Source organism: Sphaeramia orbicularis, chromosome 20 (assembly GCF_902148855.1).
Source record: "Sphaeramia orbicularis chromosome 20, fSphaOr1.1, whole genome shotgun sequence".
Classification (NCBI taxonomy): domain Eukaryota; kingdom Metazoa; phylum Chordata; class Actinopteri; order Kurtiformes; family Apogonidae; genus Sphaeramia; species Sphaeramia orbicularis.
This window is the reverse complement of record NC_043976.1, coordinates 4822197-4846590: the sequence shown is the minus strand read 5'-3', so window position 1 is coordinate 4846590 and position 24394 is coordinate 4822197. Positions and strand designations below refer to the sequence as shown.

The window sequence follows — 24394 nt, the reverse complement described above, 5'->3', positions numbered from 1 at the left end:
AAACAGCACGCAAAATTTCCATGATTCTGTCCTTTCACTTTGGACTGAGCGCTTTAATGGACACTGCTCATTTCTGTCCAATGGATGAACGACCTCAGCACACGTGGTTTTGTTTACAGATTTTGGTCCACTTACAAAACTGTACAGTGTGAATACGAACCGCACCAAATTAAAAAATAAAAATAAAAAATTTGGTCCGGACCAAAGCAAGTGAACTATCGGACTATCGGACTTTCCTGGTGTGAATACACCCTAAATGTTCATTGTAAATTTTGCTTCCCCACCCTGTACACACACATATATATATATATATATATATATATATATATATATATATATATATATATATATATATATTCTGCAGGGGGCACGGACCGGATCAGTCCATAACACCTTCTTCCAGTCTTCAGTAGTCCACTGGCGGTGTTTCATGGCTCAGGTAAGCCTCTTTTTCTCGTTCTGAAGTCTCAGCAATGGCTTTCTTGCTGCAACTCGACCCATCAAACCTGCAACTCAAAGTCTTCTCTTCTCTTCCACATTGTTCTGACAAAAATTTGTTAGAACTATCGATTTAGTCAACAACATACAGAGCAAACAGACGAGAAGGACAAACAGAACGTTTTGCTAAGAAAGAGGTTAAAGGTCAATCAAGGCATAAAGTTCAAGTGTTCTTTCCAGCAGATATGACTGAATTAATCGTAATGAACAGTGCATTTGTGTGTTACTGGTTAATAAATGAGCATACCAGCAGCGGTGTCCTCTCCACACACATGGTCATTCTCTGATTCAATCAGATGTTAGTGTGTTTGCATTTGTTTGTGTGAGACTGGGCCGTGTGACCAGGGCACTAATTTTCCAGACAGAAAAGGAGGTGGCAATGAGGTAGACGGAGGACAACACCTCCCATGGGACAGAGCAGGGATGAACAGAACAGGCTGCTGGGATACAGTCCGGGATGCAGAGGTATGCAGTGATTATTGTATTAGTGTGATAAATAACAATATCAGGAGCAGACATCATGGTGCAGGTTCAAGACAAGGCTGCCCTCTCATGGACAAATGATGTAACTTCAACACTACTGCACTAGTAACACAACCACACCTGATAGAGTATGCATCCATCAGTTTGATAAAGAGCATGGTCTGTGTTTGAATGGTTAAAGGTCATGTGGTTTGATGAGTCCAGTCTGACCCTGTTCCAGAGTGATTGGTACATCAGGGTGAGGTGGATAAAGTGATTACCATCATGCCTTGTGCCTTACATTACAAGCCTGTGGGGTCAGTGTTATGAAAGTGAGGAAAATTCAAGTGAGTGGGACTAAACTGTGTAGCCTCAAGAGCCACTCCTCATTGAGGTTAACTGTAGAAGGGCTTCATTTTGATAAAGAACATAAAGATCGGTCTGTGTTTCAATGGATAAAGATCATCTGGTCAGTACAAGCCTGTAGAGGCAATGTTTTGATCTAGGATTGGTTGAGTTGTTTAGGTCTACGACCAACAAAGCTGAACCTGAATATACTAAATGACCAGGTCTGAACATGAGTGTATTTATTTTATTCACAGACATATTCTAAGACAACAATAACACGATTCATGAGGATCAGAATCATCATTTTAAATGTGAGAGAGTGGTTCAGGAGCATGAGACATCATTTACACATGGATTGGACACCCCAGAGTCCAGACCTGTACCATGTTGAGAATCTTTGGGATATGATGGAAAATACTTTACACAATGGACCGACTTTACCATCATCAATCAAGATCTGGGACAAAACTAAATGCAACAAGCAGCATTGGGCAGGACCTCGCACCATGAGTTCTGCCAGCTGTCACTGTCGACACCTCAGCTCCACCCACACCTTTCTGTCCTGGCACCAGCCCCCACCCTTTCATGTCTGTTCCTCTTTCGCCCCTACAGAACACCAGTGCCCCTCTGCTGAAACCACGCTCACCTTTTAATGAGGCGTTTATTTTGAAAAATCTTATTTTGTATGTGCATGTGTGTGCGTGAGACAGAATTAGTTTGAATTAATTGAAATTGTACGAACAGTTGAGCATAAAATACATGATTTACCATATTTAAGGCTTTTATTTTGAAAAACCCTATTGTGTGCGTGCGTGCGCGTGCGTGCGTAAGAAAGAATTATTTTTAATGAACTAAAATTATGCAAACAGTTGAAGGTTTTGTAATAAAAATGAAGTTATTGGTAGGGATGTCCGATATTGGCTTTTTGCCAAAAACCGATATGCCGATATTGTCCAACGCTTAATTTCCAATTCCGATATCTACTGATACCGCTGCCGATATATGTGGGATATTAAACTAATTTTAGGTAACATCACATATCTCCTGTCATGGAATTAACACATCATGCCTAATTTTATTGTGATGCCCCATTGGATGCATTCTCAAATGCAACAAGGCTTTCAGAATGTAAACATTGTCTGTGCAAAGAATACATACTTCAACTGAACTCTTTTCCCCGCCAGAGCATTTTCCAGTGAGTTGGTAGCCAGCGCCAGCCTTTTTGGTCATTTTCACTAATCTTTGGAGGCTCACTGAAAATGTTGTGTTAGGAGTATGTGTACACTGAACACATCAAAAGAAAGAACAGAACTTCAACTTTTAAATGCAAGAAACGATTTTATTCTATCTTCATTCGTTTGTGAGATATGAACATTTGAATATAGGTCATTTTCAGGAAAAAACTGAATTTTGAGCACGATATGTGAATACTGAATACATCAAAAGAAAGAACAGAACTTCAACTTTTAAACACAAGAAACGATTTTATTCTATGTTCATTTGTTCATGAGATATGAACATTTGAATATTGGTCATTTTCAGGAAAAAACTGAATTTTGAGCAAAAAACTGAGAAAACTGCATTTTTTCCCAAAGATATTGATTTTCAAGATTAAATTGATTTCCTATTTACATTTTTGACTCTTTCTTATTTACCAACAGTAACACTGTATTCAAAATCATAAAATAAAATAATAATAACAACAATAATAATAACAAACAGCTCTAAGATATCCTATCATTCCACAAAATGTTAGGGGAATCCACACCAAACTTTAGACCAAACATCTTCTAAAGCACCAGGTTCCTTCTAAACTTTACACATTTATATACATCAGTTATAAGTCTTCCACATATTAGTTTAGCTTTTTGATATCAACACTTCAATATTCCTCATTTTCAAGAAAAAAAGAAACAAATTCACTAAATACTGTAGATTTCTGGCCTTTCCTTGGCTGCACCACGTCCTCCTGTTGGACCAGCTGCTGTGTTTGATCTGTAAATAATTATATGGACATCTAGTCATTTATCTATGTATGAATATATGTATTTATTCATTTCATACAAAAGCCAAATCAAACAGTGTCTTACCTGTGTCCCTGCTGACATTATACAGCTGAATCTGTTCTGTGTCCACATTCTGAATCTGAACTCACTCTAACAGATTCAGACTAGCTGTCCTTTGTCTTGTCCCACATCTGTGTGTCTGTCTTCTCCTTGAATGTCCACTAGAAATGTCTCTTTTCTCTTCCTCCTGTCTGTCAATATCTCCACGTCGCTTCATGCCCCCCCCCCCCCCCCCCGCACCTCCGTGTCGGACCTGAGCCGATCCGTGTTTCCCGTGTTCCGTGTCCATCTCCCTCACCTTCTATTTCTCCATTCCTGTCTCTAAATGGTTCTTCTGTAGCTCCATCATATATTGAATTCTCAGACTCTGTCTCCATAATCATCTTTAAGGCTTCTGAAACTGTGCGCGGTTCCTGCATAGCCTGCATTTCCTCGTTCAGTGACTGGCGCTGTATGCGTTGCTATGGGATACGGAGACTCCAGTGCGAAAACGTTAAACCCAGTCCTTCATTTTTCCGAAAAAGCTGCTTAATTGTTTGTTTTTGGACTAAGGAAAGTAATTCACACGATCCGCAACAGCTTCAACTACAGTATAACAGTGAAAACACGGATTGACGGAAAATCTCGTCATTGGCGAAGAAAGAGTTAAGTTGTGGAAAAAATGCCATGTTTATTTATTTTCTCTCCCTCCCTCCATGAGTCTATTACAGTGTGGCAACTCTACTGAACAATTTTGAAAACTGCACATTTCTTTCACCTACAAACAAAGCTTCATTTACGCATTGGTAAATGTCGGTGAAATCAAGGCATTATTTTATCGGTTTTAATGATAGGCAAAAAAACCGATAACGATATTCACTGATATTACATTTTTATGCCAATATCGGGCCGATAATATTGGTGGGCCGATATTATCAGACATCCCTAGTTATTGGTACTCATTATTTAGCATTTTTAATAAGGCATTTATTTTGAAAAAACGTACTGTGTGTACTCTTTTCTCTGTGTGCAAAATATCACATACCCGCAATGCAGCAAACCTCTGTTTAACACTTTCAGTGCCATGGGCCGATTAAATCGGCCTTACGAAAACAACCTGTAAAGTGCCACGGGCCGATCAGATCGGCTTTGGAGAACATGCCATATTTGTGTACAAACAAACCATCCACCCCCATTTCTTTCTCACATTTCGATGACGTTCTTTCCGTGTCCCCCTTTTGAGACCAAGCAGACAGGAATTTGAGGTCACGCGACCGAATAATATTTTTATATCTTTTTAATGTTTCTTATTCTCCGGTGTTTCATCAGAGGGAGCCCTCCATGCCGGGGGGCGGCTGTGGACTCCGGGGGCTGTGGCACCTTCACTCACTGGGGTCCGCTCCTTTCTGGTGGGTGGGGGTCCCAGTTGGCCCTCTCCCACTAGTTGGGATGCGGGGCTGTGTTGCTGGTGCCTGGTCGCCGGGGTCGGCGGCTGCCTCCTGGTGCGGATGGCTCCCTGAGACAGCGCCTCCTAAATTGATGTTTTACTTTTACTTGTACATTTTTGTTCTGGTCTACCCGTGCTCAGTCAGTCTTCTTAAGTATGTGTGAGCTTGTGGGTTTGCATGTATATGTGTGTGTGTGTGCGGGTGAGTGGGTGGGTGTGGGGCGGTACTGATTTTTAAACTGATATGTAAAGCACTTTGTGCTACAGTTTTTAATGTATGAAAAGTGCTATGTAAATAAAGATTATTATTATCATTATTATTATTATTATTATTATTATTATTATTATTATTATTATTATTATTATTATTATAAATTATGCAAATTACGATCAATAATGAATCGGCTGCGTCCGGTGCGTTTTGGATCTAATCAGCAATCGGTCGGATGTTTCCGAGCGGTTTCCTGCAGGATTCTTCAAATATTATAAAAACGACGCGAAATACTGAAAAACGGCCAAATTCTGTGGCACTTTTAAGGCTTATTAGCCCCTTAACTGTCTGGCACTTAAAGAGTTAAAAATGTACAGGAAAAAAAAAAGTCAACTCCACCTAGGAATCAAACCCTGGACTTCAATGTGACAGTTCTATTCACTAATCATTACACTATCCAATCAGACAGTCACATGTTGACCAGTAGGTATTTTGATATAAATGTGGATTTTTCTAAGTTAAATCAACAGTGAATCCTACTGTCAAACAAACAGCAATTATTCCATAACCATAGATCCTATCCCTTATGCAAAGAAAATATATTTCTCCATATATTGACCGTCAATATATTACTGACTGAAAAATATATTACTGTATAATATATATTATATTTAAAATATACAGAATAATATATTGTATCAATATATTTTGTATTGTATTACAATATATTGAAAAATACATAAGGAATTGCCGCTTTCCATATATTGAAACATATATGACAATATATTTACTTATACATGTAAATATATGTCATTATATATTTAGTAATACACTTCATAATGTATGTATGCATATATACATACATATATTGTCTAGTGTATTACTAAATATATGTAATTATATATTTAGTAATACACTTCAAAAAATATGCATGTATATATATGTACATCTTTTTCATCCTATGTTGCCAAAATGACTAAGAAGGCATCTTTTTTCAGCTAACACTTTTTTCATTTATATCACGATGCATATTTTCATGAAATATGTTATTATATGCATACCAAGTAATGTAAGTGTTGATAAATATCTGCTTTATGTAAACTTGTGTCAATGGAAAGAAATTGAGTTTCAATAAAACTATATGTAAAAATATAGTGCAGTTTTTGTCTGCATTGCAATATATGTTTTATATGTGTCAATATATGATTAAAGCATATATTGCAGTATACTGGAAAATATATGCACTACTTTCCCATATATGGAAATGTATTTTTTAATATAATGCATTATATTTTTTGATATATTACCATATATTTTTGTTTCATAAGGGATCTCAAAACTTCTTGCATGTGAGAGTCGTGGTGAGTTTCGTGAATTAATATATAACATGAGGGGAAAAAGTCAGAGGTGAAAAATTTGTTTCAGACTTCGCAATTTTCAGGGCTCATAAAAAAAACAAAAACTAAGATAGTTATGACAAAGATATAGACAATTTTGTTTGAGAAGGGTTTACTTTATCTTTGGGTGCTATTTAGAAGCCCGTACAACAAACGGTCTGGGAGGAGATATTTTTAGAAATTTTACATTGAAAGACAAATTGCAAACTTCCGGGTGGAGTTAGCTCATGGGTGTCAGCATATCATTTGCAGGTCTGGATTAAACAAACATTTTGGCATTGGTTTCATGTTTGTACGACATTCCTACTGGAAGTTTGTATTTGAGGATTTTTTAATTTAAAGCCAAATTGCTAACTTCCCTTTGGAGGTAGCTCATGGGTGTCAGCGTATGATTTGCTGGGCTCAATGAGACTAAAATTTTGCTGTTTGTTTCATGTATCTACGACATTCCTACTTGGCGCTAGGGCCGTTTTTGTGTATGTAGGGGGCGCTAGAGAGCACATTTTGGCACCTATGGGGTTGATTTTTACATTATTATCAAATTTTTGGCCAGACATGACATGCGTGCCAAATTTGGTGAGTTTTTAAGCAAGTTTAGGGGGTCAAATTCCAGTTGAAAAAGGAGGCGGCATAATAATATAAAAATGAACGAAATACAGTAGGGCTAGACTTCCGGTGAGCGTTTCAAGATGGCAGTTTAAAACTTTTACCTGTCCTGATCAGACACAAAGACACTCCACAAAACTAGATAAATTGATTTTATTTATCTCCAAAATTGTATATTATGCGTGGAGTAAGATCTAAGAAGAGCCCAGGGGGTCCTAAAAGTTACTGACAAGTGAAGACCAACAGACGCCGAAAGCAAAACTAGCATGATGCAGGCCACGGAGCCAAATGAGGAGAGTGAGCTAACAACCACTAAAGCTATTCTGCGCTTGAGCAACAATATCAAACAAATGCAAAAAGACATCAACGCATTGATAAATGACATCAAACAAGATCTGAACAATTTTAAGACTGAAATGAACCAGAAGCTGGAAGGGTTCAGTACGGATATTCGTAACCAAGGTACAAGGCTCACTGAAACAGAACAGCGAGTGAACAAGGGGAGCGCTATGTCAGCGTTCATGGCAAGTATATTACCCAACACTGGATTTATCATCAATTTGAGACTGTCAAAATGAAAGTTTAACTAAGCTTATAAGCAGTAAAGAGTTGGAGATGACATTAAAAAAAATTTAAAAACAATAAAACGCCCAGCACAGACGGACTGCCAGCTGAGTGGTATAAGGCATTTGAAGCAGAATTGTCTCCGGTATTATTATAGTCACTGAACTGGACACTAGTAAAATTGACAATACCACCATCATTGTCTGAGGCAATTATAACAGTTATACCAAAAGAAGGTAAGAATAAAACACTGTTGCTCATTTGTCTCAGAGTTGATTGACGAGGACCAAACCGGTTTTGTCAGTGGCTGACAAACTCTGGACAAAGGCATTCTCTTCAAATAATCCATAATATTCAGACAAATAATTGTAAATCTGTACTGGTTAGTTTAGATGCCGAAAAGGCTTTCAATTGTCTCAGTTGGGAATACTTATTCTTAGTCTCGGAGTGATTTATTTTTTTCTGAAAGTTCCATTAATCTTATGAAGACACTTTATACAGCACCTACTGCGAGAGTTAAGATAAATGGATGTTTAACAGACTGGATGAAGTTGGAGAGATCTTCTCGACAGGGTTGTCCACTTTCACATATGCATATATACAAGGCAAGGCAAGTTTATTTGTATAGCACATTTCAGCAGCAAGGCAATTCAAGGTGCTTCACACAGGACACTGAAATACAACAACTGGGAAAAAGGAACATTTAAAACATTATAAAAGAAACATGTAAAAGGTGATTAAAAACAGCAAGTAAGAAAACAACACATAAAACCCAAAAATATAAAAACACACATATTAAAGTAAGAGTTGCAGTGCAGAGTTTCAAAGGAGAATATAAAATTTAAAACGTCAAAAGCCTTTTATTGTCAAAGGCAAAGGCAGCAGTGAACAGGTGAGTCTTTAACCTTGACTTAAAAGAACTCAGACTCTCAGCAGACCTGATATTTTCTGGTAGTTTGTTCCAGATATACGGAGCATAGAAACTGAACGCTGATTCTCCATGTTTAGTTCTGACTTTTGGAACACAGAGCAGACCTGCACCAGATGACCTGAGTGGTCTGGATGGTTCATGCTGGACTAGAAGGTCTCTGATGTATTTTGGGCCTAAACCATTCAGTGCTTTATATGCTAGCAAGAGAATTTTAAAGTCTATTCTCAGAGAGACAGGGAGCCAGTGTAGAGACCTCAGAACTGGACTGATGTGGTCCACTCTCTTGGTCTTAGTGAGGACTCGAGCAGCAGCATCCTGGATCAGCTGCAGTTGTCTGATAGACTTTTTAGGCAGACCAGAGAAGATACTGTTACAGTAGTCAACTCGACTAAAGATAAATGCATGGAAAAGTTTTTCAAGGTCCTGCTGCAACATCAGTCCTTTAATCCTATAGATATTCTTGAGGTGATAGTAAGCTGACTTCGTAACTGTTTGTATGTAGTTTTTAAAATTCAGGTCTCCATGACAACACCCAGATTCCTGGCCTGGTCTGAGGCTTTTAACTGAAGTGACTGGAGCTGCATGCTGATTTTAAGACATTCCTCCTTGGGTCCAAAAACAACTACCTCAGTTTTTTCTCTGTTTAACTGAAGAAAGTTATATCCCATCCATTCAGATATTTGCTCCATGCATTTACCCAGCGCTTGTATGGGGCTATGGTCACCTGGGGACATTGAAATGTAGAGCTGTGTGTCATCTGCATTGTTATGTTAATCTATTTCGTTTTTTTCTGTGATCTGAGCAAGTGGAAGCATGTAGATGTTGAACAGAAGCGGCTCCAAGATGGAGCCTTGGGGGACTCCACATGTAATTTTAGTCTGCTCAGATGTAAAGTTACCTGTTGACACAAAATAATCCCTACCCCTTAAGTAAGATGCAAACCAATCAAGAACTGTGCCAGATAGTCCCACCCAATTTTCCAGTCGATCAAGTAATATATCATGGTCGACTGTGTCAAATGCAGCACTGAGGTCCAATAACACTAAAACTGAAGACCTGCCATGATCTGTGTTTAAGCGAATGTCATTAAATACTTTGACCAGAGCTGTCTCAGTGCTGTGATGTGGTCTAAAACCTGACTGAAAGACATTAAAGCAGCTGTTGACTGTTAAGAAGTAATTTAGCTGTTGGAACACAGCCTTTTCAATGATTTTACCTAAAAAAGGAAGATTTGATATTGGCCTGTAGTTGTTCATTGAGGTCTTTTCTAGATTATTCTTTTTTAGGGATGGCTTAATAACAGCTGTTTTCAGGGTCTTTAGGAAGCCTCCTGAACTTAGAGACATGTTTACAATCTGTAACAGATCAGATGCCATGATATGTGAAACTTTCTTTAAAAAAATCTGTGGGTAAAACATCCAGACAGCAGTAGGAAGAGCTCAGTTGGTGGAGAATGTCCTCCAGATTTTTGTCATTGATTGGATTAAACTGCATCAGGGTGTTTAAATGGATTTTAGACAGATACAGCACAGATCCTGAACCTGGTGTTGAGGAATTCACGGCCTGTCTAATATGCTGAATTTTCTCTGTAAAGAACAAAGCAGTCATTGCAGGCCCTGGCAGAGTGAAGTTCAGGTGCTATTGACACAGGGGGGTTTGTTAGTCTCTCAACAGTAGAAAACAGTACTTGAGCATTATTTTGGTTTCTGGTGATAATGTTTTTGAGGAGAAGGACTGCCTTGCATTCCTCAGCTGTAGATTATAAGTGTGAAGTTTCTCTTTGTAGATGTCAAAATGAATCTGGAGATTTGATTTTCGCCACCTGCATTCAGCTTTCCGACACTCTCTTTTATCATTTTTCACTGCCATGGCATGTCTCCATGGAGATCTTTTCTTGCTAAAGACGACCTTCAACTTAATGGGAGCAATGGTGTCTATCACAATTAACATTTTAGAATTAAAGTTATTCACTAGCTCATTGACTGAACCACAAGGCAGGGTTGTTGTAGAAGAAAAAATTATATTAAATATTTCACTGGTGTTTTAAGTAATGCATTGCTTCTTTATAACTTTCTCTGATTACTTGTGTGCACAGAGATAGAGCTCTCAAAGAAAACACAACAGTGATCAGACAGGGCCACATCATGTAGAGAGCAGGTCTCCAAGTTGACCGTGTTACAGCACTGTTATGACATGCTTTACGGCAGATCGGAATCTGGCATGAGAGAAGCCACATGTGGTGTTGTACAAACTGTATGTTGAATGAGTGGCTAGTTAATAAAGCCGAGTTATAAAAGAACCTCACCTCGGATTATTCTACATGGTGTCAGAAGAAACCGGAGTCACCAAAGAGTCAGCGTAAGAATTACATACCTGATGGCGAAGTTTAATCCCCCGGAGAAGTTTTTCCTTTGATAAGCCTACTGAATGGCCAGACAGGAGACAGCGCTTCGAGTGGTTCAGACTTGCCACGAAACTGGACAAAGAAAACGGCAAACTCCAGGCGAGCTGCCCAATCTACACCATGGGCAGTGAGGCAGAAAATATATACAAATCATTCAGTTTCACTGAAGAGGGGCATGGGAATGATTTTGGCATTGTGGTGAAAAAGTTTGCTGACTACTTTTTTCCACGGAGGAATATTATACACAAGAGAGCATGTTTCCACCAGCGTACCCAGCAGCCAGGGGAGAAAGCGGAGTGTTTTATCCGGGCCCTGTATGATCTATCAGAGCACTGTGAGTTCGACACGAGCTGGGAGGAGAATATCCATGACCATATAGTCTTCGGGATACTGGACAAGGAGCTCAGTCGGAGGAGGTAGCAGCTCAAGTGAACCTGCAAGGAGACTCAACGGGATCAGTGCATAAGGTACAACACAAACGGAATAAAAGTAAGTGGAAACAACAACAAGGCAAGTCAAAAGGCAGAGAGGGGGGAGGAAATGACAATATATGTGGCAAATGTGGAAAAGCACAACACAGCAAAGATGAAAGATGCCCTGCAGGAAGAACCACATGCCACCACTGTCATAAAATGGGATATTGGGCCAGGATGTGCTCCAACAGGTCCGTGAATGAAATCACAGAAACTGAGCAGGCTGACCGGACAACCTTTTATTTAGGTTCAATGTGCAGTGTGGAGGAGAAAGAACAGTGGACTGTGCCACTAAAGGTGGATTCCACCTTTATGGAATTTAAATTAGACACAGGAGCGGATGTAAGTGTGTTAAGTGAGGACTCATTTCAGAAACTCACCCCATCAAGAACCCTGAAACCAGCCAACATTTAATTAGGCAGCCCAGGAGGTGAGCTGTTGTGTTGTGGCTGTATTAATACTACAGTTAGCTACAAGGGAAAGAGATACCCATTAGAAGCATATGTAGTCCATGGCCAGACTGTCAGCAACCTGCTCAGCTGACCTCTTTGAAAATGAACTTAGTACAACGGGTTGATGAAGTGACACGTGCCACCAGCAAACTTTTGGTGAACATTGCACTCTTAAAACTGAACCAGTCAAAGTCCAGCTGAAAGATGATGCTCAACCATATGTTGTGCACACTGCTTGCCGTGTGCCCTTCCCTATGTTACAAAAAGTAAAGGAGGAACTACACAGGATGGAGAAGAGTGGTGTCATTGAGTGGGTGACACAGCCAACAGAATGGTGGGCACCCATGGTGCGAGTTCTAAAGAAAAACACCGGCAAAGCCAGAATCTGTGTGGACTTTAAAAGACTAAATGAGTCAGTAAAAAGAGAGTGGTACATCTTACCCACCTCAGATGAAATAACTGCTAAGCTGAGTGGAACAGCTGTGTTTTCCTCTCTTGATGCCGCTAGTAGGTTTTGGCAGATCCCACTACATCCAGACAGCTGCAAGTTAACAACCTTCATAACACCTTTTGGCAGATATTGTTGTAAAAGATTACCTTTCGGGACTTCCAGCGCACCTGAAGTCTTCCAAAGGAAAATGCTGGAGGCTCTGCAGGGACTGGAAGGTGAAGTTTTTATGGATGACATCCTTGTCTATGGGACCATGATGGAACAACATGACGCTAGGCTCGAGAAGGTGCTACAGCGTGTTGAGTTAGCAGGTTTGAAACTCAACAAAGAGAAATGTTCATTCAGGCAAAGCCAGCTATGCTTTCTGGGACATCTCATCGACCAGTCAGGAGTCAGGCCCGACCCAGAAAAGGTTGAAGCCATTTGTCAGCTGGCACCACCAGAAAATGTTCAGGAGCTAAAAAGAGTACTGGGCTTGGTGAACTACTTGGGAAGGTATGTCCCTAACCTTTCCACAGTTGGTCAGCTACTGTATGAGCTTCTGAAGAGCAAGAACATCTGGACCTGGAGCCACTCATAGCAGTCAGCCTTTCATACCATTAAAGAGATGCTGGCAACAGCACCAGTTCTCGCCTTCTATGATGTTACTAAGTCTACAGTGGTGTCTGCTGATGCCAGTAGCCATGGCCTCGGGGGTGTACTCCTTCAGCTCCATGTAGAGGAGTGGAAACCGGTAGCCTACTGTTCCAGATGTCTCACAGACAGAGCCGTCGGGATGATGTAGGCAAGGTAGGCAGCTGCCTAGGGCCCCCTCACTGAAGAGGGCCCCCGATGGCCACATGGTCATTTATCTGTACAACTTATTAAAAACCATCCATTGTAAACAAACCACCACAGTGAGGCAGCGCTAACCCTCTCCTGTACTGTTTTGTGACTGGGGCCCCCAGACTAGAGGGATTCCTCCCATGCAATGACAAACACTATGAGGGTCATGTAGAATGTTAGCATGAGAGGGTGAGGATTCAGTTCAAGAAGTAATCATATACACACAACACAACTGTGTTCTGTTTGAAGAATTTAAGGATAGAATAAACACAACTTCTCTATTGCCCTTTTCTACTGTTGTACAGCGTTCCAAAACTTCTTTTGAGCTAAATCATTTGGATGTGGAGGACCGAAGTATGACAGCATTAAAAGTATTTAGTCATGAAAAGCCAAAGCTAAGCCTACTGAAGTGTTTTCACTTACTCTGGACCAGGGGTCGGCAATCCGCGGCTCCGGAGCTGCATGTGGCTCTTTCATCCTTATGCTCTGCGTGGCTTGGGAAAATAAATTATAAGTGTCCGATTGAAGTGTATGTTATTTGTCTCAAAAACGTGTATCATGTCTTCTTATTAAGTCAAAGTTTTTAACTTCTTTCTTCAGACCTTGTGCAATTTCAGTGATCAGCGTTCGCCTTCTTCAGAGACGTTTGACAGCACTTGACGTGTCAGCCGGCATGCGCGGAATGCCCTGCGACACCAAAACTGCACAAAATCTGAACAAAGTATTTTATTTGTGTTTGTTCGTTTGTTTAATTGTAGTTGTAAATTGTAAGATTATTTTGATCTCGAAATATTAAAATAAAATTATATATATATATATATATATATATATATATATGTATATGTATATATATATATATATATATATATATAGTATTATTTTTTGTCGCTCAAAATATGCGTCACACTGTCCGACAGCCTGCCAAAACGCCGTACATTTATCGAGACTTTCAACCCCAGGTAGGCCAAGTATGGAGAAATCTAAGAAAAGAAAAATATCTGAAGAAAATAGAACATTTAATGATGCCAGGTGCCATGGCACGACCAAGGTGCCGCCTCGGGGCCAACGCTAGGTGCCGTGGCACTGCAGTACTACAGCTCAGTGCCAGGTGCCATTGCACTGCAGTGCCACTGCTCGGTGTCAGATGCCATGGCACCGCGGTGCCACAACTGGGTGCCACTGATGCCACGGCACCACCGGCACCTCGAGCCGAGGCACCACCGCGGTGCCACGGCACCTGGCCATGGTACGGTGGTGCAACGGCACCTAGCGGCATCACCGAGGTGCGCTGCGGCACCAAGCCGTGGTACCGGTAAAATCGTTGTATAAGCCGCGTTGGAGTATATAAGCCACAGTGTTTAAAGTGTGGGAAAAAAGTAGCAGCTTATAGTCCGGAATTTACAGTATATATAGGCTAACATCTTCATTTCAGATGTCAAAAAGTGTTTGCGGCCTCCAGTGTTGTCTTTTCCATGGAAACCGGGTCGAAATGGCTCTTTGAGTGTTAAAGGTTGCCGACCCCTGCTCTGGACGGTTGTCTGCCCCTTGCTGCAGTCACCGACACAACTTTATTCCAAACAAAATCGTCTGGTCCTATGAATCCCATTCAGTTTGGCCAAATAATCCATCAAGTTCAATGTACATTTTCGGTTAGCTAGCAATTTCTGTTGGTGATCTCTCCATCCCATTAGGAGAAAAATGTCCCTTTTCCATTGCATTTGTCCATCTCATCAATACGTATGTTCCTTGTGTTGCAGCTGGTTTAGGCACAGAAGAGGACTAGAGTAGGACTGCAGCAAATGTTTTTATTTTCAGGCCAACATTTGTTCGAGTCCCTCGCATCAGCTCTGTGCCCTCACTGCGGAACTGAGCTCTCCTCATGTTCAAGGAGGCACACGTAAACAATACATGAGGCGTTCAGGAACAATTAGAATAATTAGGAAATTACAACACTTTTCAAAATCGTCAAATATTCAGAATATTCAAATACAACACCAAAAAAAATGAATGGCAGTGTCTGTGAACCATGTCTGTGAACCATGTAATCACAATCCTACATTTTAAACTCTGTAATTATCTATATTTCCCACACTTGCCCATCAGCACGACACAACACTTTGCACCATGTGCTCAGGTAGTTTTGCCAATAAGGTCTGATGTTACATTTTGGTGCACTTTGTTACAAAAAGTCTTGGTATGTATAGTTCTTTTTATTAATAATAATAATAATAATAATAATAATAATAATAATGTTTTACCATGTTTTTGACTTGTTAACAAAAATAAATGTTAATATAACCAAATTGTGTCATTCCCATCAACAATGCCTAATTGAAGACACTGTGTCCTTTACTACACTCTTGTGGATACTCTTTGTAGCATAACACAGAGTAATTCATGACTCATTAAATTCACCAGAAAACAGGAAATCACATCTGGATTTTATTTTTCTTTGGTGATTCGACCACCACATCTTCGCGTATTAGGGGCCTCACTTTACTTTCTTGCCTAGGGCCCCCAGATATCTTGAAACAGCCCTGCTCACAGAAGCCGAAACGCGCTATGCGCAGATACAAAAAGAGTGCCTGGCGGGCATATGTGCCTGTGAGAAGTTTGACAAATATCTATGTGGCTTGGATCAGTTCAGGCTGGAGACTGACCACAACCCATTGGTACCACTTGTCGACAACCGGAGCCTAGACAATGTCCCTGTGAGATACCAGCATCTGCTAATGAGACTCCTTAGGTACAATCCAGTAGCACAATACGTACCAAGAAAAACCCTTGTAGTCACAGATGCCCTGTCGTGCAGCCCTCAAAACACATGTAAAGGATGGGACTGACACACAAGACAACATGGCATGTAACGTAGGAACAGTGTTGCAAGGCATCCCAGCATCCCCAACTAAGATGGAGAGCATCAGAATGGCAACAGCAGCTGACAACGAGCTACAGGCTGTCACCAAACTCATTAGATCAGGATGGCCTGAATATGGTGGCAACGTTCCACCATACATTAGAGACTATATGAAAGTGAAAAATGAGCTATCAGAAGCTGATGGCTTCATCATTCGAGGAACCAGGATTGTTGTTCCAAGGTCAGTAAGAGTGGACATCTTGCAGAAGATACACGAGGGACACCAGGGACTGATAAAGTGTCAAAAAAATAAATAAAGTGTAGAGAAAGAGCCAATGCATCAGTTTGGTGGCCTGGACTGTCTGTAGAACTAAAGAACACCATAGAGTCGTGTCAGATTGTCAAGAACTGAAGAGAGCTCAACAAAAGGAGCCACTTATCTCCACACTGCTGCCTGATCGTCCATGGAAAAGGACTGTTCTTGACCTCTGTGAATACGATAAACACAACTACGTTGTGATTTCAGACTATTATTCACGGTTCCTGGAGATATTACATCTGCCATCTACAACCAGCACTCAAGTTATACAGAAACTGAAAGTGACTTTTGCTAGGTTTGGAATCCCAGATGAAGTGGTGAATGACAATGGACGTCAGTTTCCCAATGTGGAATTCCAGGAGCTGGCACAGCAGCTTAATTTCAACCACATCATGTCTAGCCCTCACCACCCTCAGGGAAATGGTCATGCTGAAAGGGCAGTGCAGACCGCAAAGAGAATCCTTCGGCAGAAAGACCTGTTGCCTTCATGTGCTATCGGTCAACTCCTTACACCACCACGGGGGTCAGCCCAGCAGAACTGCTGATGGAAAGGAAAATAAGAACAACGCTCCCTATGCTTGAGAAAAATCTAAGGCCCAAATGGCCTAACAGAAAGTCTGTCAAACAAAAAGATACTAGGGAGAAGGCTAAACAAGCTTTCTATTACAATCGCCGGCATGGTGCCAGACATCTATCAGTTTTACATCCGGGAGACACCGTCTACACGAAGCTGGACCATGAAAAAGCTTGGAAGACACCAGCAGTCATCTTAAAAGAGGCTGTTACTCCGAGGTCTTACCTCATCGACATGCAGGGAGCAGCGGTGCTGTGGCGGAACAGACTTCATCTCCGGGCAGAGCCAACTCCTCAACCTACAGTGACCAACCAGTCTGCTTCCACTGAGAGTGCAGGGAGAGATTCCCTGTCTGCCAGTGTCACCACTTAAGAGACAGTCCCTTCTAAACCAAGTGAGGTGACAAACCCTATACACACACACCAAGACGGGCCCTCACCAGATATGGACGTGTCAGTAAGCCAGTTGTTAGATTGGACTTATAGGGAAAAGGGTTTATGGGTGTTTGATAATGGACTCTGGGGTGAAAAGAAAGCTTCTAAGGCCTTTGGGGGGGTTGAGAAAAATAGACAAAAGTATTGACACGAAGCAATATGTAACATGAGTCATGCTGAGTAATTTGAGTTCGAGTGACATTTGCCAATGTTTTGCAAAGACAAATGGCACCCTGACTTTATTTTATAGAGATATCTAAGTTAACAAGAGATGTGAAGTTAACCTGAATGGATAAGACATTTTAAGTTTGACCAGAAGACCAAATGATTGTGTGTTATCACAGTTAAGAGGTTCTGTTTGATATTATTGAGCTGTCACTTTTTCAGTTTATATGCATTTTGTGTTATTGAGAATAACTTGAAAAAGGGGAGATGTCACATATGCATACAGTGGGGCAAAAAGTATTTAGTCAGCCACTGATTTTGCAAGTTCTCCTACTTACAAAGATGAGAGAGGTCTGTAATTTTCATCAGAGGTACACTTAAATTATGAGAGACAAAATGAGAAAAAAAAAATCCAGGAAATCACATTGTAGAATTTTTAAAGAATTTATTTGTAAATTATGGTGGAAAATAAGTATTTGGTCAATAACAAAAGTTCAACTCAGTACTTTGTAACATAACCTTTGTTGGCAATGACAGAGGTCAAACGTTTCCTGTAAGTCTTCACCAGGTTTGCACACACTCTAGCTGGCATTTTGGCCCACTCCTCCTGCAGATATCCTCCAGAGCAGTGATGTTTTGGGGCTGTCGCTGGGCAACACGGACTTTCAACTCCCTCCACAAATTTTCTGTGGGGTTGAGGTCTGGAGACTGGCTAGGCCACTCCAGGACCTTGAAATGCATTTTATGGAGCCACTTCTTCATTGCCCGAGCGGTGCGTTTGGGATCATTGTCATGCTAGAAGACCCAGCCACGTTCCATCTTCAATGCTCTCACTGATGGAAGGAGGTTTTGGCTTAAAATCTCACCATACATGGCCCCGTTCATTCTTCCCTTAACACGGATTAGTTGTCCTATCCCCTTTGCAGAAAAACAGCCCCAAAGCATGAGGTTTCCACCCCCATGTTTCACAGTAGGTATGTGGTTCTTGGGATGCAACTCAGCATTCTTCTTCCTCCATACTTGATGAGTTGAGTTTTTACCAAAAAGTTCTATTTTGGTTTCATCTGACCACATGATATTCTCCCACTCCTCTTCTGGATCATCCATATGCTCTCTGGCAAACTTCAGACGGGCCTGGACATGTACTGGCTTAAGCAGGGGGATACGCCTGGTGCTGCAGGATTTGAGTCCCTCTCGGCCTGGTGTGTTACTGATGGTAGCCTTTGTTACTTTGGTCCCAGCTCTCTGCAGGTCATTCATCAGGTCCCTCCATGTAGTTCTGGGATTTTTGCTCACTGTTCTCATGATCATTTTGACCCCAGGGGATGAGATCTTGCGTGGGGCCCCAGATCGAGGGAGATTATCAATGGTCTTGTATGTCTTCCATTTTCTTACAATTGCTCCCACAGTTGATTTCTTCACACCAACCTGCTTGCCTATTGTAGCCTGGTGCAGGCAATGTTCTTCCTGGTGTCCTTCGACAGCTCTTTGGTCTTGGCCATGGTTGAGTTTGGAGTCTGACTGTTTGTGGTTGTGGACAGGTGTCTTTTATACAGATAACGAGTTCAAACAGGTGCCATTAATACAGGTAATAAGTGGAGGACAGAAGAGCTTCTTGAAGAAGAAGTTACAGGTCTGTGAGAGCCAGAAATCTAGCTTGTTTGTGGGTGACCAAATGCTTATTTTCCACCAGAATTTACAAATAAATTCTTTAAAAATCCCACAATGTGATTTCCTGGATTTTTTTTTCTCATTTTGTCTCTCATAGTTGAAGTGTACCTCTGATGAAAATTACAGACCTCTCTCATCTTTGTAAGTAGGAGAACTTGCAAAATCAGTGGCTGACTAAATACTTTTTTTGCTCCAATGTATATGTAGAGAGCAGGTCTCCAAGTTGAGTGTGTTACGGCAGTGTTACGACATGCTTTACGGCAGAACGGAACCTGGCATGAGAGAAGCCACATGTTGTGTTGTATGAACTGTATGTTGAATGAGTGGCTAGTTAATAAAGCCGAGTTATAAAAGAAAATCACCTCAGATCATTCTACATCCACTGTCCTCACCTCTTTTTGCCCTTTACATAGAGCCACTTGCCCAGGCAATAAGGGAAAATAATATCATCCATGGTATTGTAATTAATTAAAAAGAACATAAAATAGCGGTATATGCAGATGATGTCCGTTTATATCTTTCCAATCCAGAACAGTCCATCTAGGCCCTTCTAGAATTGCTGGATACATTTGGTGTCTATTCAGGATACAAATTAAATATAAGTAAAACACAAATTATGAGTTTTAATTACTGTCCTTCAACAGAGCTTAAAGACAAAATTTCTATTGATTGGTCTCAGAAAGCAATTAAATACTTAAGTGTGTGGCTGACATGCTCTCTGAGTGACATGTATAAAAAAAAAAAAACTTTGAAAATGTGAATAAGAGGATTAAGGAAGACCTCACACAATGGGTAACATGTATATTTGATATTAATGCAAGAATTAAGGTCATTAAGATATCTGTTTTGCCTGTTAATTATATCTGTTTATGTCACTGCCTGTTAGAATCCCTCATTCTCAATTCTGTGAGTGGGACAAACAAATATCTTGTTTTATTTGGAAGGGACAGAAACCTAGAGTTAAATACAGCACACTTATGATTAGGAAAGAAAAACAGGGTTTATCGCTTCCAAATCTATGTGATTATTACATTGCAGCTCAACTTAAAACAATAATACAGTGTGATGGTGCCTACGAGGCCAGATGGAAAGAAATGGAGAACATGTGTGGAAATATTCCAATACAAGCGCTTATTGGAGATCAGAAACTTACAGCAGCTTGTCAAAAGGAAATAAGTACATTGGTCTCTTTTACACTAATGACATGGTTTGAAGTTGTGAAGGAACAAAATTTGAGCAGCCAGATAAGAGTCCTTAGATGGGCCGGGTTTGACTCAGAGTTTATACCTTATCAAACTGATTCAAGTTTTAAAAATTGGGCACATAAAGGGATAACAGTATACTGCAAGATATTGGATAAAAATAACTTACCAAGTTTTCAAACAATGCAAAAAATATATAATTTGGAAAAAAAATATATATTTTTTAGGTATTTACAATTATCACAATATCTTTCTTCAAACATACTAAAAATGTGTAATTCAGAGACCAATGAGATAATTCAACTACTCTCACAAACTTATTCTAAGCAATGTAAGTCCGTTATTTCTAAGCTCTATCAAGGCCTGTTGAAAGGCAAAGGAAACTTAACAGATTCTATTAAAAAAAAGATGGGAGGAAAAAGCTAACGCGGTGGTCACAGTTGGCTGTATCCGTTCTGTAATTAGTAAGGTCATGGCTAAAACAATGGCCAATTTAAAGACAGAAATGAAAAAGGAATTTGCTGACTTTCGTATTCAGCTCAAAGAAGACATGAGAGCTCAGATGGAAGAACTAAGAACTGAGATAAATCAGAAAGTACAAAGCTACTAGCCAGATTGAGGAAAACACACGACGCTTGGAGGAGGTCGAGAAGAACGTGGCCAGGACTGAAAAGTGGGACATTGCAGTCAAGGAAACTTTAGTTGAGCTTCTAAACAACCAACGTGAGCTGCAGAATAAGTTATCTGACTTGGAAAGCCGCTCTAGGCGCAACAACATTCGAATATATGGCGTCCCTGAGAGCACAGAGGGAACCTCAGTAATCACGTTTGTGGAAAATTTCATCATGAACGAGTTCGGGGCCACTCTTGGTTATCAACGGGGAGCTGAGCTTGGAATCGAACAGGCTCACCGAGCGGTCGCATCCAAACCACCACCTGGAGCACCACCGCGCTCAATTGCTGTCCGCTTCCTACGATTTACAACTAAAGAAAAAACTCTTCAAGCAGCTTGGAAAAAGCAGCTGCACATTGACAACAAAAGAATCTTTTTTGATCATGACTACGCAGCAGATGTACAGCAGAGGAGAAAGGAGTACATTCCAATAAAGAAAGTGCTGAAAGAAAACCAGATTCGCTTCCAAACGCCACTAACAAAGATGCGGGTACATTTTGACTCTGGCTCGGTGACCTACAGTGATGCCAGTGAAGCGGCGGAGGATCTACAGAAGTGGGGCTACTCGGTTGGACCAATACGAACGAAAAAGATGGGGGAGCACAATGTGGAGACCCTATCCAAGATTATGCCGTGGCGTACAGTGGGACAACGCCGGACCAGTACGCCCAATTACCAAGAGACCATTAAAGAAAGGCTCCGAGGATTTCAGAGAGCTGACCGGGAGGACACAGGTGACACACGCTGATGCTTTCCTTTCAAGATCAGACTGGCTTCCATCGGACGGCTCTGCATCTTCATCTCGCAAGTACAGTAGATGAACATTAATCTGTTTTCATATACTGTCTATCCATGATTAATACACAATGAACGGAAATATTTCATATGCTATTAAGACAATGTTAGAGATAATAGTTGTCCCGTGACATTAAGATATTTTTAAAAATGGCTGTTACAGTGTGATAATGATAAGTCGCTTTATTTCTGGGGTAACCACAGCTGTTCACCAGTTACCTCTTTACCTGCAGGGTAAATTGATGAGGGGCCCCACCCTGTGGCCGTTCCCCCTCGCCATTCCTAGAGGAAATAGGTTCTCCTCTTATTTGGAAGCCTTGTTCGGTTTTATAATGCACACTCACAGTTCTTTTTGTGTTGAGTCCGAATTTTGTTATTATAACTTGATGTTAAAGGTCACAGTGTATGGTTATTAGAGTTAAAAATGTCTCACCAGTACTATAAATTCCTATCACTTAATGTGAATGGCCTGAATAGTCCCATTAAACGAAGCAAATTGGTAGCAAAATTGAAAAGGGAGAAAATTAATGTGGCTTTTTGACAGGAGACACATTTGTCTAACACAGAGCATGAAAAACTTAAGAAAATGGGATTTTGTAATACTTTTTTCTCTTCACATAAGTCAGGAAACAAAAGAGGAGTTGCCATTTTAATTTCAAATAATGTTAAGTTTGAATTTATCTCTGAAATTAAGGATAGTGAGGGCAGATATGTCCTTATCAAAGGGAAAATAGAAGATAAAGAAGTTACCTTATTCAATGTCTATGCACCCCCTACATGCCCAATTTCCTTCTTTAAGAAGATTTTTGATTTGTTTGCACTGGAATCATATGGAACTTTAATATGTGCTGGGGACTTAAATATTCTGTTGAACCCTAAGCTGGATACCACAAATCAAAAGAGAAAGAAGAATTCTACTGAAATTTGGGTAAATAAGACAATGAAACTTCTTGGTCTAACCGATGTCTGGCGTGACCTGCATGGACGAGAGAAGGACTTTACTCTTTACTCTGTCCGTCATGATATGCATTCACGTATTGATTATTTCTTAATGTTCACTAGTGAGTGTTACAGAGTAAAATATTGTAAAATAGGCCAAAGGGACCTCTCGGACCATGCGGGTCTGCTTTGTAACTTACACCTGGATGGACTTAGAAAGAAAACAAACTGGAGATTGAATATTGGGATGCTAAATAATGAGACATATAAAAAAGAATTAGTGGAGGAATTCAAGGACTTTCTATCTTTGAATGATAATGGAGAGGTTAGCCCCCCAATTCTTTGGGATACAGGAAAGGCTTATCTTAGAGGAAAGCTTATAGCAAAAGCTGTGTTCCATAAAAAAATGACAGCCAAACAATTACATGACTTAGAAACTAAATTAAGGACACTGGAAAAATGTTATAGCCATAATAAAAATCCCTTATTTTTGTCTTCAGTGCGATCGATCAAACAAGAGATAGAAAAAATCTATAGAGCAGACATAGAGAAACAGATCAGATACATGAAACAGAGATATTATGAGGCTGGACCAAAGGCTGCAAAACTGCTAGCGTGGAGGCTACGTAAGCAACAAGTGGAAAGATCAATTCATAAAATTAAGGATCCAGTTACGAATAAAATATCAACCAAATTAAAGGAAATACACAGTTCATTTGAAAAATACTATACAAATTTATATACTCAAACAGGTGAAACTAATGTACAAAAAATTGAACAATTTTTAAATTCACTTGATCTCCCCACTTTGGGTGAGTTCCATAACAAATCTCTCACATCAGAAATCACAGATTCGGAAATTAATGGAGCAATCTCTGCTCTTAAAACAAATAAATCACCGGGCACAGATGGATACCCAGCAGAGTGGTACAAGTTGATGAGAGAGCCACTTTTACCACTACTCAAAAATTGTTTCAATCATATAGTGAAAGGAGGTGCCCCCCCCTCCTTCTTGGAGGGAGGCTTATATTTCAGTGATTCATAAAGAGGGAAAGGACAAACTAGATTGTAAATCGTATCCATTAGTGTTCTAAACATGGATTATAAACATGGATTATAAACTTTTTGAATCAATCTTGGCCAGAAGGATGGAGGACGCAATATCCTTCCTCATAGATGAGGATCAAACAGGGTTTCTTAAAGAACTCCAAACACATGATAACATACGTAGGGCTATTCATACTATTGACTATATAACAAAGACAAATTCCAGTGCAGTCCTTCTCAGCTTAGATGCTGAGAAGGCCTTTGATTCTGTAAGTTGGCACTTCCTGTATCAGGCAATGGGTCGTTTTGGCTTCTCGGATCAATTTATAAAATGCATAATGGCACTATATTCAAATCCAACTGCAATGATAAAAATAAATGGAGGCTTATCTAACCCTATAAATCTACAAAGAGGCTGTAGGCAGGGCTGCCCTCTTAGCCCCGCTCTGTTCAATTTGTTCATTGAACCCTTAGCCCAGATGATCAGAGAGGAGAAGAAGCTACGCGGTATTATTATAGGAGGTGTTGAATATAAAATTTGTTTGTATTCAGATGACGTGTTGGTAACATTACAATATCCAGGTTCTGGTGTACCCCTGCTTTT

At 40.3% G+C, this 24394-nt stretch overlaps 1 long non-coding RNA gene across 1 annotated transcript in view; it reads left to right on the top strand.

Annotated features, from left to right (window-relative positions):
* The window catches only part of LOC115410973 (uncharacterized), a 21725-nt gene extending 19892 nt beyond the window's left edge, over positions 1 to 1833 (top strand). Inside the window, exon 3 of the long non-coding RNA XR_003934160.1 lies at positions 1820 to 1833. This is a non-coding gene — a long non-coding RNA (uncharacterized LOC115410973). The remainder of the gene's footprint in view (positions 1 to 1819) is intronic.
* Positions 1834 to 24394: the final 22561 nt, after the last annotated feature.